At 42.4% G+C, this 13466-nt stretch overlaps 1 protein-coding gene and 1 long non-coding RNA gene across 2 annotated transcripts in view; both read right to left on the minus strand.

The window, feature by feature from the left end:
• The window catches only part of LOC308101480 (uncharacterized protein), a 90202-nt gene that overhangs the window by 38813 nt on the left and 37923 nt on the right, over nt 1-13466 (minus strand). The window lies entirely within an intron of this gene.
• On the minus strand, nt 1868-5550 carry LOC308101172. The gene is made up of 3 exons (XR_013934496.1): nt 5393-5550; nt 4709-4768; nt 1868-2023 (listed from the first exon to the last, which is right to left on the minus strand). It is a non-coding gene; the product is annotated as an uncharacterized lncRNA (long non-coding RNA).

The following is a 13466-nucleotide window of genomic DNA, read 5'->3' on the forward strand; positions in this document are numbered from 1 at the left end:
GCTATTACTGGTGATGTCGCTGTTACTGGTGATGTCGCTGTTGTCGATGTGGGAGCCGCTGTGGGAGCCGCTGTGGGGGGCGCTGTTGGAGCCGCTGTTACTGGTGATGTCGCTATTACTGGTGATGTTGCTATTACTGGTGATGTCGCTGTTACTGGTGATGTCGCTGTTGTCGATGTGGGAGCCGCTGTGGGAGCCGCTGTGGGAGCCACTGTGGGAGACACTGTTGGAGCCGTTGTTGGAGCCACTGTGGGAGCCGCTGTGGGAGCCACTGTGGGAGCCGCTGTTGGGGCCATTGTTGGGGCCACTGTGGGAGCCGCTGTGGGAGCCACTGTGGGAGCCACTGTGGGAGCCACTGTTTGAGCCACAGTTGGAGCCACTGTGGGACCCGCTGTGGGAGCCGCTGTGGGAACCACTGTGGGAGCCACAGTTAGAGCCACTGTGGGACCCGCTGTGGGAGCCGCTGTGGGAGCCACTGTGGGAGCCGCTGTTGGAGCCGCTGTGGGAGCCGCTGTTGGGGCCGCTGTGGGAGACGCTGTTGGGGCCACTGTGGGAGCCGCTGTTGGAGCCACTGTTGGAGCCGCTGTGGGAGCCGCTGTTGGGGCTACTGTGGAAGCCGCTGTTGGAGATGCTGTGGGAGCCGCTGTGGGAGCCGCAGTGGGAGCCACTGTTGGAGCCGCAGTGGGAGCCACTGTTGGAGCCGCTGTTACTGGTGATGTCGCTGTTACTGGTGATGTCGCTATTACTGGTGATGTCGCTGTTACTGGTGATGTCGCTATTACTGGTGATGTCGCTGTTACTGGTGATGTCGCTGTTACTGGTGATGTCGCTATTTCTGGTGATGTCGCTGTTACTGGTGATGTCGCTGTTGTCGATGTGGGAGCCGCTGTGGGAGCCGCTGTGGGAGCCGCTGTGGGAGCCACTGTTGGAGCCACTGTTACTGGTGATGTCGCTGTTACTGGTGATGTCGCTATTACTGGTGATGTCACTGTTACTGGTGATGTCGCTGTTGTCGATGTGGGAGCCGCTGTTGGAGCCGCTGTTACTGGTGATGTCACTATTACTGGTGATGTCGTTGTTACTGGTGATGTCGCTGTTGTCGATGTGGGAGCCGCTGTTACTGGTGATGTCGCTGTTACTGGTGATGTCGCTATTACTGGTGATGTCGCTGTTACTGGTGATGTCGCTGTTGTCGATGTGGGAGCCGCTGTGGGAGCCGCTGTGGGTGCCGCTGTGGGAGCCGCTGTGGGAGACGCTGTTGGAGCCGCTGTTACTGGTGATGTCGCTGTTACTGGTGATGTCGCTGTTGTCGATGTGGGAGCCGCTGTGGGAGCCACTGTTACTAGTGATGTCGCTGTTACTGGTGATGTCGCTATTACTGGTGATGTCGCTGTTACTGGTGATGTCGCTGTTGTCGATGTGGGAGCCGCTGTGGGAGCCGCTGTGGGGGCCGCTGTTGGAGCCGCTGTTACTGGTGATGTTGCTATTACTGGTGATGTCGCTGTTACTGGTGATGTCGCTGTTACTGGTGATGTCGCTGTTGTCGATGTGGGAGCCGCTGTTACTGTTGATGTCGCTATTACTGGTGATGTCGCTGTTACTGGTGATGTCGCTGTTACTGGTGATGTCGCTGTTGTCGATGTGGGAGCCGCTGTGGGAGCCGCTGTAGGAGCCGCTGTTACTGGTGATGTCGCTGTTGTTACCGCTGTTACTGGTGATGTCGCTGTTACTGTTGGGGCCACTGTGGGAGCTGCTGTTGGAGCCACTGTGGGAGCCACTGTTGGAGCCGCTGTGGGAGCCGCTGTGGGAGCCGCTGTGGGAGCCGCTGTGGGAGCCACTGTGGGAGCCACTGTTGGAGCCGTTGTTGGAGCCACTGTGGGAGCCGCTGTGGGAGCCACTGTGGGAGCCGCTGTTGGGGCCATTGTTGGGTCCACTGTGGGAGCCGCTGTGGGAGCCACTGTGGGAGCCACTGTGGGAGCCACTGTGGGAGCCACTGTTGGAGCCACTGTTGGAGCCACTGCTGCTGCTTAAATAGAAAGAAAAGTATTTAGAAGACGTCACAATTATTCTAATTAATTAGTGAATATTAAGTTAAATAGATTGATGATGAAGTTATTTGAGATGGACAATTTATAAAATTTGACTTTAGTCTATTGGCGTTGAGAACTTTACAGGTGAAGCTGGTTGAAGATGTAATTGCAATTACTGGTGATGTTGCTTTGACTGATGCAGCGATTTCATTGAATGGTCATATGTTGCATTTACTATTCTGAGACATGTTGCTGATATTGTTGAAATTAGACTGACTTAAAACCAGCAAGTAAAGTATTTGGAGGAAGTCATTGTAAATGTAATTACATTGGTAATTTGTATTAGTGGTAAAGTTACATTGATTGATGATGGAGTTCAGATAGGTCATTTTAGGCTTTATTGGTGATGAAGAATCAATTACTGGTGTCACTTTTTACCTGGTGATGTGGTTGAATTGAATTATGTTGTTGCATTTGCTGGTGATGTAGTATCACTGACTGGTACTGTAGTTACATTGACCGGTTTTGTTGCATTTAATGGTGATGATGTTCTGTTAACTGGTGCTAGTTGCATTGATCAGTGCTGTAGTTGAATTTGCTATGTTTACTCTGAAGTAATTGCATTGACTGGTGTACTAGTTGCAGTGTACGGTAGTGATGTTGAATTGACTGGTGCTGTGGTTGCAGGGCCGTGCTTTGCTGTAGGCAAGGTTTGGCGGCCGCCTGGGGCCCCACACAGGCAGGGGTCACCATGAGATCTCCTCAAATTATTATTAAAAAAATATATATAAATAAACAGCTTTCCATTCCATCTGAGGCCCTTAAAAAAATCCAACATGGGCCCCCAAACAGTCAGGGGGCCCCATGATATCTCCTCAAATTATTATTTAAAAAACTATATAAATAAACAGCTTTCCATTCCATTCGAGGCCCTTAAAAAATCCAACATGGGGCCCCAAACAGTCAGGGGGCCTCATGAGAGCTCCTCAAATTTTGAAATTGCCACTAAGACCGCTTCACTAGGCCCCCCTCAGTCCAGAGTAGACCGGCACAAAGAAGCACCATTCGTCACACCATGCTAGAGCGCCACATTTACATTTGAATGCATAGCACCACAATCTACATTGCATGAGAAAGTTAAGTTAAGACTCTTCCCCCTATCTCTCTCTCTCCAATTAAATTCAAAGGAGCTTTATTGGCATGAGAAAACATATGTTTACATTGCCAAAGTGAAACAAAACAATGAATGTACAAATAAATGTTAACTTCTGCTTGTTTTGGCATGTAGCTAATTACAATGTGAAAATGTTTGGGCTCTCAGGTGATCTGTAGCTGAAACCTGAGAACAATAGCCACACATTAGCCAACAGAAACTTCAGACAGCCACACATGTTGGCTTTGACATGGTAATGTGTGTTTCACTTCAAATTGAATTCCACCATTCCTCCATTGGAGAGAAAGAGAGTGAGATAGCAATAATATGTGATATTATTTAATTTCATAACAATTCACTATGAATTTCACTTCTAATGAAGTAGTGAGATTAGATTGGAATAGAATAATCAGACAGACAGACAAACAGACAGTCTGTCTGTGGACACACACACACACACACACACACACACACACACACACACACACACACACACACACACACACACACACACACACACACACACACACACACACACACACACACACACACACACACACACACACACATACATGTATTTAGTGTGTGAGAGGAGAGGTTACCTTAAGTTTGTATAGTATGTTTGAGTACTTAGAAAAGCACCATCAAAATGCAATTCAATATTATTATTATAGGTTAGCTTGGTATAAACTTTTGAAAGTTTCAAACTCTCTTTCTCTTTATATTTTTAAATATAATTAAGTGGCCTCCCTCTCATCCCAATTCTGAGGTGGCCATAGCTGAGTGGTAAGTGAGCCCGCCTGAAGAACCAGTGGCCCTGGTTATCCCAGCGATCTGCTATTTTCATTCCTTTTTTGGGGGTTTTATAAATTATTTTGTAAAACGTAGTTTTAAACTCATGATTATTTTTTTCATTTTGAAATTTTTGTAAAAATTATTTTCATTTTTTGCAATAATTAAAAACAAAATGTAGGGAACAAAAAATAAAGGGGTATTTACTTGCGACCCTTAAAAATTGGTCCGCGACCCACGTATGGGCCAGGGGCCTCATACTGGGGTTTGCCTAGGGCCTCCTGATCCCTAAGCACGGCCCTGTGTGGTTGTAATGACTGGCGCTGTAGTTGCATTTACTTGTGATCCTGTTGAAATTAAAGGTGATGTAGTTGCATTGACTGATACTGCAGTTACATTGACTGGTGCTATTATTCCATTGACCGATGTTGATGATAATGTTCACTGGTGCTGTAGTTGCACTGACTGGTGTTGTAGATGCATTGGCTGGTTAATATCATTAATAAGAAGGTTGCATTAGTTGCGTTTGATGCTCCAGATGTGGTTGCATTAGTTGTGTTTGATGCTGCAGATGTGGTTCATTTTTTGTGTTTGATGATGATCCTACAGTTGTTGATGATTGTGTTGTAGCTAAATTGCTCACCACTTTGCATGGAATACAAAATAAAATGTGTAAATAGTAAATAAGAACATTTGTTAAAAGGGGAAATTATTATCTCATAAATCAACTTACCCATAAGAATGAACAAGATTGTTAGTATTGGTCCAAACCCCATCCTTTCTACTTTTGAATCTATAAAATAAAAAAACAGGGATATCATACAAAACAACACTAATTGAATAGAAATAGAAAGAAGATCTATTACAAAATGATAACATTATGGGAATATATGTGTGTGTGTGTGTGTGTGTGTGTGTGTGTGTGTGTGTGTGTGTGTGTGTGTGTGTGTGTGTGTGTGTGTGTGTGTGTGTGTGTGTGTATGTATATATATATATATATATATATATATATATATATATATATATATATATATATATATATATGCTCATATAAGTGTTATGAATCTTCATATAAAGTGGTTGTGAATATACTTTAATAATACATTTGAATATTAAATAATATTAATAAACACAGTATTGGAAAATGAACTAATATAGATAACAATGGAAAATGGAATGATAAGGATTCCACAATATGCTTAATCCTAGTCCAATCAGCAGGATTTCACAATGGATTACAAAAAGAATACATTAATAATAATATGCTTTGTTTTATACAATACAATTAGGATCAGCTACACATGTACCGAGAATACAGTAAATATGTGTGTGTATAGGTTACATACCTATACCCTTTCACTTTTAGGAGAAAAAGCATCTGATACTAAAACGTGTGTACTATAGAAGGTGTACTTACTCAAAATGAGAAAACGTCAAAGTCAGAGCTCATGAATTGTGCCCTTTTATAATTTGTATTTATATTCCGTTATGCTATAGCAAAATCCCAGTCAAGTGAATTGGTTGATTGCGGTGCACCTTTTTAGTGACAGCACTTTCAGAAAGAACTTATATATGGGTGAAGTAGCTTCATGTGGTGACTGGTGACAATAATTTTCAGAAATCACATTGATAAACGCCAAACAAAGGATGGCGGTCACCTGTGTCAGTTCAGCAGGAAGTCTGATAATCTTCTTTGTCCCCAGTTTCAGAGGTGCGTGTCAGTAATGCAAACGGTGTATCCCCCTTGTTAAAGCTGTTTCCTTGTTCAAAATGTTTGAAACTTGTTATGCTGTACCACCATGCAAAGCATCAGTCATCCTTCATTTTGCAGAATTAGTTTGTAAAACAATAAGTCTTGTTCTTGAATTATTGGCTTCCAAAACATGTCATACTTCATCAGTAGAGTATCCACATTTGACCCTCCGCAGGTTCAAGGTTGCTACTAGACAGCACTGACATCTAAATCACTCATAAAGTGGCTTGGCAACATCCTACCTTATGCCACACAAATCCACACATAGGCTACTGTATCCACTAAAAGTTATGTTGGTTAAATTAATTGTGGCACCTGCTGATCATCTTATCAAAATAACTGCTACAGTATACTGTCATTCTAGTGAGTATACAATGCCATACACAACAAGTATAACTGCTTTATGGGGGGGTAGCCTTGATACATAAATGCAGGTCTTTTTACCACCATAAAGAACCTGTGACATCTTCCTACGACATTACTTTAATTACTAGTCAAACCATACCCCCCAACCTCCAACCCCAACCCTAACGCCTGAACCTAGCTTAAGGTGACATTTGTCCCCCACATATGCACACGCGCGCACACACGCACACACACACACACACACACACACACACACACACACACACACACACACACACACACACACACACACACACACACACACACACACACACACACACACACACACACACACACACACACACACGGTAACTAAGGTTATACAGTCGCAGTAGATAGTCAAAATTACTTTGTCATTCAACACTTCTTTTTTTTTTACTTTAAATTTTTATCCCACGATTTTGTAACCCTATTTTTTACACCCAGTGCCAATTGTCTATGTAATCCTGGGCACTACCTTCCCTCTGCCAACCTAGGGAGGCCAGGGCCGAGCTCATGCCTCCTTCAATGCATGAGAGCCAACTGACCTTCTTGTCACCTGACAGGGGAGAGTTTCCCTGGTTGGACGTAGCCTGTCATTCAACACTTCACTTACTATACTGCATGTAATAGAGTACGGAACACCATTCACTGAATGAAACATTATTTCACTGCATACTCCATACTCAGTAAGTGCCTGTCAGGCATACAGTATGCAAAAAAAAAAAGTTGAAAATCACTCAAGCGAGAGAGAAAGGGGGGGACAGAGGGAGGGAGAGAGAGAGAGAGAGAGAGAGAGAAAGAGAGAGAGAAGGTGTGTTTTTTTCTTCTGTGGGTTGACCCGCTTCGCCCGCCCAGCTATAATTGCGTCGTAATCTATAACCCATCCGCCCCGCGGTTCAACCCGCGGGACACGCGGGCTACGGGTCGGCCTGCGCATCACTAGTGTTCAGCAATGAGGATGCAGCAGTTTCAGATTGCATCAGTGTTGCTGATGCTTCTGCAGCTACTGACATTATCAGTGTTGCATTGCTAAATTGGAACGTGGTTGCACTCTATTTTAATGACGTTGTGCACGCACGTCGCTTAACACCTACACTACAGGTCACACAATGGAGAATTGATATGCATCTAGGCTCATTCCTATGTTAATTCACCTGGTGTGAGTCGGGAGCCTTAGTTTGTAAACTTTGTTGAGGTGTGAATTTAAAGTTGTTTTAAATCTATGCATGTGCCTGCGTGTGCTCCTGTTCAAATAGGTTCTTGCACGGCGTGCAAGGCCGTCCCATGAGCAATGCAACCCTGGACATTATGTTTTGGAACAGTTTTGCATTGATTTCAGAGGATACTGAACCAATGCCATTAGTGGTTTGAAGCCAATAGCACTGAAGCCAATGCCATTAGTGGTTTCTCTGCAGTTTCTGCTGTCGAGGAGGTTGTTGGTTTGGGTGTATATTTTGTAATAGCATATTTGTCTCCTTTTTTAACAGTGGTTGCGATTGTAATATTATCCGTTTGTCCTATATGAACTGGTCTGTCTTGTTTCTGGTAATGTGTCATGCGTGGTAGTGCACAGATGCAACTTTTTATATGCTTGTCCTTGTGCGCTCTGTATTGCTGTATGGTCCTGCGTATGCTTGTCAAGTGTCTTTATACTGTAGGTGAAGAAGAAAGGCTATGATTGGTTATTGATATATTCATATTAGTTAAATCTGATGAAGGAGAGGCCAAATCTAATTGTGACATAGCTTGGTTAGTATGGGTTTTACTTGAGGTTCAGGTTATCAGTGCATTTGTTCCACTGTTAGCACACCGAATATGGCTATAGCAGATCTACAAGCTGACACCAGTGCATAAATAAAAGAGGTTTTACAGTCAAAGGGGTCAGAGGGCGACAGAACAATATTCAGAAGCCTACGAACACTTGATGACAATTGACGACCTGCGACAAAGCCTGTTTGATCCTGAGAAATAACATTGGGGAGACATGTATCAAGCCGGCTTGCCAGCATCTTTGCCAGGAGTTTAACATCATTATTAAGTAGACTAATGGATCTATAACTACTACATCGTTTGGGGTCTTTTTTTAAGATAAGAGAGATCAGAGCCTGATTTTGGGTTGGTGGTAAAGCACCCTGATCTAAAGAATGGTTAAAAACGTCTAAAAGTACAGGAGCAAGTTGAGCAGCAAACTTCTTGTAAAAACAGGCAGAGAAACCATCAGGACCAGGAGCTTTGTTACTCTGCATCGTAGAAATGCAGGACTTCACTTCGTCTAAGGACAGTGGATTCTCTAATCGTTCGGCTGTGGCTTCGTTTACAGTTGGTATGTCCAAATTATTTAAAAAGGATTCCATGGCCACATGAGCACTTTAAGCCTATTGAAAATAGCCTACAAGCTCACAAAGCATCGCATCTTGTAGATCTGCTATTTAAAAAAAATCATGGTGGAAAATAAGATGGGAAAAGTGCAATATGTATGTATGGGGAGTCCCCCTGGAACAAAATATTTTCAGATGGGGGGGTCTGCGGACAAATAGCTACAAATTAATCTGGGGGTCCTTGCCATGAAAATGTTTGAGAACCACTGGTTTAAACAACATTTGTTAATAAGCCTAAATAAGCAACTACACTTTAGAAACAAGCCCAAAAAAACCCAACCCGCAACTATCAATATTTACAAGCAACCTTACAGAAAAAGTAGCCCAAAGTAGCTTATAATAAGCAGACATGACAACACTGACTGTAAACACACGCTACTAATCTATGCGTTTTCCTTTTAGGCTGTAGTAGGCTGCCTGCATCATTATGGGACGCGAGCAGCGTTCGCACAGGGCAGAGTGTAGAAGAGAGAGTAACGTCACGCTTTGATCTCGCCGCAAAGCGGACTGCTATGGGCTTTAGTTCCAAACATTGGAATTATCTCATTGAGATAGACAGAGCACTTCCGCATTCCATTCTTACGATGGGAGTCAACGCTATTGTCATAACTATCTTATACGACTCTGGGACGCGTGATTTTGAATCCCACCAATGTTATAGGATATAGACCCGCCTTACCTGTCTGATTGGCTCCCTGGCAGGCATAGTTTTACTGAGGTTAGGGTTAGGGGGATATTTCACTTTCAAATTTACTATTTCATTTATTTTATTACATTTTGTTATAGACCCCTTAACAGACGACGTCACACTGGTTGCAAGCGTCATACTGCGCAAGCGTCAAACCCATTCTGTCAGGTCTCGTTAGGGCGCGCAGCACTAGCCAACACACAAGAGGGGGTTGAGGTGTGCTGAAACCAGCGCACCCCGAAACAACAGGTTGAGAATTGATTGCATGAAACAATCACATGTGCATCCAGTCTCAATGTTGGTAAACAAATAATTGGTCCATTGTATTTTATTTTTTATTTTTTTCCCAAAGAAATATTTTGAAATAATTTAAAAAGTTATCGCAAAAACACGGCACCCTCGCGTATTAGGAGGGCAGGGTGAGTGACCAGAACCAAGGACGGGTGTTTTTGATGAATCTAACATGTTAAAAATGGAGTTTGAAGTTATAATGGGTTTGTATAGGAAGGGGGCGTGTCTGATAAAATGAATATCAAATATCTAAATACTGAATCAAGCAACTTAAAAACGGTCTGGGGCTCACAAAAGCCTGAGTAGACGATAAAACGACCCAAAGTTTTTTTGAAAGTGAAATATCCCTTTAACGTTAGGTTTAGGCAGAGCCTTCTATTAGAGAGTTGCGCCAATGAGGGGTCAGAAACAGTGTCGGTCACGTGGTTCATGTAGTTGGAAATAGTGACAAGGAGCCGTCGACTTCTATGCATTCCATGAACTTCCGGTTTAGGGATTTGTCACTATTCGCCAATGTATAAGACCTGGCCCAAAGAAGTGAACGGAGTTGGCGTAACTCTCTAATAGATGGCACTGGGTTTAGGCATAGTCTTACTGAGTTAGTGGTCTCAGTCTAGTGAAGTGACAATTTGAATTTCATATTTCTCTTTCTACACATGTTAATACCTGTTGCGGCTGATAACAATCCCAATGAAAGATCAGCCGGCAGGCTAAGCCTGGGAGATTTAAAACTGTATGACGCGCATTAAAAGATTCAGGTCCAAACAAAATTGTTCAAGTTTAAAATGTTTACTTAAGTGTCACCAATTATTACATTTTCCAATAAATACATATGTAACAAATATGTGCAAAAAATAAGTTAAACAGTGAGCAAATAACAAAAGCGGTCAACAAAATATAACTCTCCCAGCTCACCCTACCTCCATGGTCAAACCAGCCATTGAGTGAGCAGGTGAGAGCAATTATTTATAGCCACTGAGGCCACCCACAGCGACACTCCCAGTCCCACCACCAATGTAAAAATGCGGTGCCTTTGTCAATCACATCTATCAGTGCCCATTTGGCTCCTACAATACCGTAAACATTTCTTATGCAAACTGCTGATCTTCATGTGTGCTAACAAACCACATTTCTATGTACACAACTCAACATAGTTTTTTTTTGCCACAGATACACAAATGTATTCCGTGCATCATAAAGATGCATCTCTAAGAAAAACTGTACTCAATTATCTCACTGAATACACTCAAGTCTGATAAATACAGTGCATTATAAATATGTAAACTTAAATGTACTAAATCATTCAGACCATTGCTTTGCTTTAATATAGTCCATCATTATCCTGGCCTGCACTGTCTGCAACATAGTACTGCATTATGTTTTTTTTCTATATATATACATGGGAATAATAACAAGGGAAGTAGAAAACTGCGAGAGGAGTAAAATCCAAATAAGGTGCTCTTTATAAGGGTGATACAGTTTACCAAGGCACTCTTGTGGAAAAAAATAAAAAGCCTTTGTTTTGTACAAGAGAAGATAACTGTAATCAAAGAAACCCATTTTTAGAAATAGTGCAGTTGTGATCCATCTATCTCATGTATCTACTAAAAACAGACCTTTGCCTCAAATCCCAATCTATAATTGCAGTATGGTAATTGAAATAAATTAAATTAAATTACCCGGTCACCCAGCTGTCGACTTAATGTAAATTTGGTATGTATTTAGTGACTGTAAAACATATATTTAAATCAATAAGCTTTGTATATACATTGGAGTAAAATTGCAAGTGTAATCTTTATAACTATGGTTTAAGGAAGACAAAAAAAATATGTTATTTGAATTGTTTGTTAAACTTCAAGCAAGTTCAGTATGTGAATATGCCAAAAGATAAATAGTGGATTGTGAATTGTGGGGAATGTCTCTGGTAAGAAAGGCAAAGTCAGCAGTGTGGATTCAATTAACAGAATTATCATTCTCATCAATAGGCTACATTGGACCATTACATAAAAATAAAAATAAAATAAATCTGGTAATGATTTCAAAGTCCTGTAAAACGTGAGAGCATTATCATCTGTCATCTCCAGAGTCCCTTCGCATGGTCCTTTATCATCTTTAATGTACTTCAGGAGTGACACTATTGCTGGCTTGAAAACAGCCATGCCAACACCACCAGAGACAATGCAGTGAAGATGCTCGTGTTGTGGCGTGCCCCACTCGAACAACACACTGTGAATCAAGAAAAAAGAAAGCATGCTATACATCAAAACAAAAAATATGTTATAATATTTGTCTGTCTTGAATTGATCGGGTACTTGCTTACGTATTCCATTAACAGTGATGGAGGTGGTGTCGATGTGGAAGGCTGTGACTTGACCTGCTGCTTTGACCAAAACATCTACAATCTGAGCATCACTAGGAGGGGATGAGGAACTGAATGATAGGTCGATATCATTGATGATTGATCCATTGCTGGAAACAAAATCACAAAAGTATTTTACACAAATACACTTGACTTGATTTGACTAAACAACAATATTTTGTTAATAATCATGGTTGGTGGGCCTTTTTTTCCTTAAAGCTGCAATCCGTAAATTGTATGTCCTACCCGGGATTTGAGCACCGGTCTATACTACTTGTCAATCAGTTGGTGCCTTCCCAACACCAGGGTCTACATTTCTCAATGGAAGTGTTGGGAGACCACCTGCTCCAACCACTGCAGATATACTAGTTATGGAGATAGTGTTATGAGCTTGAGGCAGTACTATTTGTCAACCAGTGGGTTTCCTACCCGACACAGGTTCTAAATTTCTCACTGGAGAAATGGGCTAGTTATATTGTACTGATAATCTACCATACGGAGTGATTAAACTAATGTTTGATTCATTAAAATAAGTTCAGGATTGCATCTTTCAGTGAAGTTTAGTCTGCATATTACCTGAATGCAAACACTGTCAATGATCTGAATGTGCTGAATTCTAATCTGTAGAAGGGTTCAAGCTGTTGAAATAAAAACAAGGAATCTGTCCGTGAATCACTTTACATTCTTGATATAAAAAATTAAGATTATCCTTTAATGAAGATATCAGACCATTTTTTTTTTTTTTAATTTATCCCTCGATTTTGTAACCCTTTTTTCACCCGGTGCCAATTTGCTAAGTGATCCTGGGCACTACACTCCCCCCACCAGCCTAGGGAGGCCAGGGCCGAGCTCATGCCTCCTTCAATGCATGAGAGCCAACTGACCTTCTTGTCACCTGACAGGGGGGAATTTCCCTGGTTGGACGTAGCGCGTGGAAGGAACACGTTATTCCAACCAGTTCCCTTCCCCTCCATCAGGCGCCCCGGCTGACCAGGGGGAGGCAGTATAGTGACCAGGATTACTACATGTTTTTGTGTGTGAGGGTATTAACTACCCTAGGAGACACGGGGAGAACATGCAAACTCCACACAGAGTAGGCCCTTTCGCCAACCCCACCTAGGGTATGGGCGCTGATGACGCGGAGGAGAAGACACGCCCCCAGCACCCACAGCGTCCCCGGCGGGAATCGAACCCAGGACCTTCTAGCTGTGAGGCGACAGCGCTACCGACCCGTGCCGATATCAGACCATTTCACCTTAAACCTGTTACACATTGCTTTCTTTAATATATTATTTTCATTACCACCATTTTCTTTCTCAGTTGTTACGTACATTTTCCTTTAAGATTTTGGATCGATCCCGAAAAGTAGAAGATGATGGATTCAGCAGGTCAGCTGTAAACGTGTCTGTTTCTCCTGCCGATCTGAATCTCAGACGCTTAGTGATGAGTGCTTCAGTAACTGCAAAAACAAGTTTTTAACCATGCACATTAACCCCGGGCATCCCTATTTTGTGCAAAATTTTCAAAACATTACACAGTTTTCAATCTGTTAAAATAGCGTTAAAAAGTTGTAGGTATTAGCGAAAATATCCACTCTTCAAGCTCACTATAGTAAATAAATTCTCCTTCTACAGC

This window comes from Gymnoscopelus braueri (genome assembly GCF_963280865.1).
Source record: "Gymnoscopelus braueri genome assembly, chromosome: 15".
Lineage (NCBI taxonomy): Eukaryota > Metazoa > Chordata > Actinopteri > Myctophiformes > Myctophidae > Gymnoscopelus > Gymnoscopelus braueri.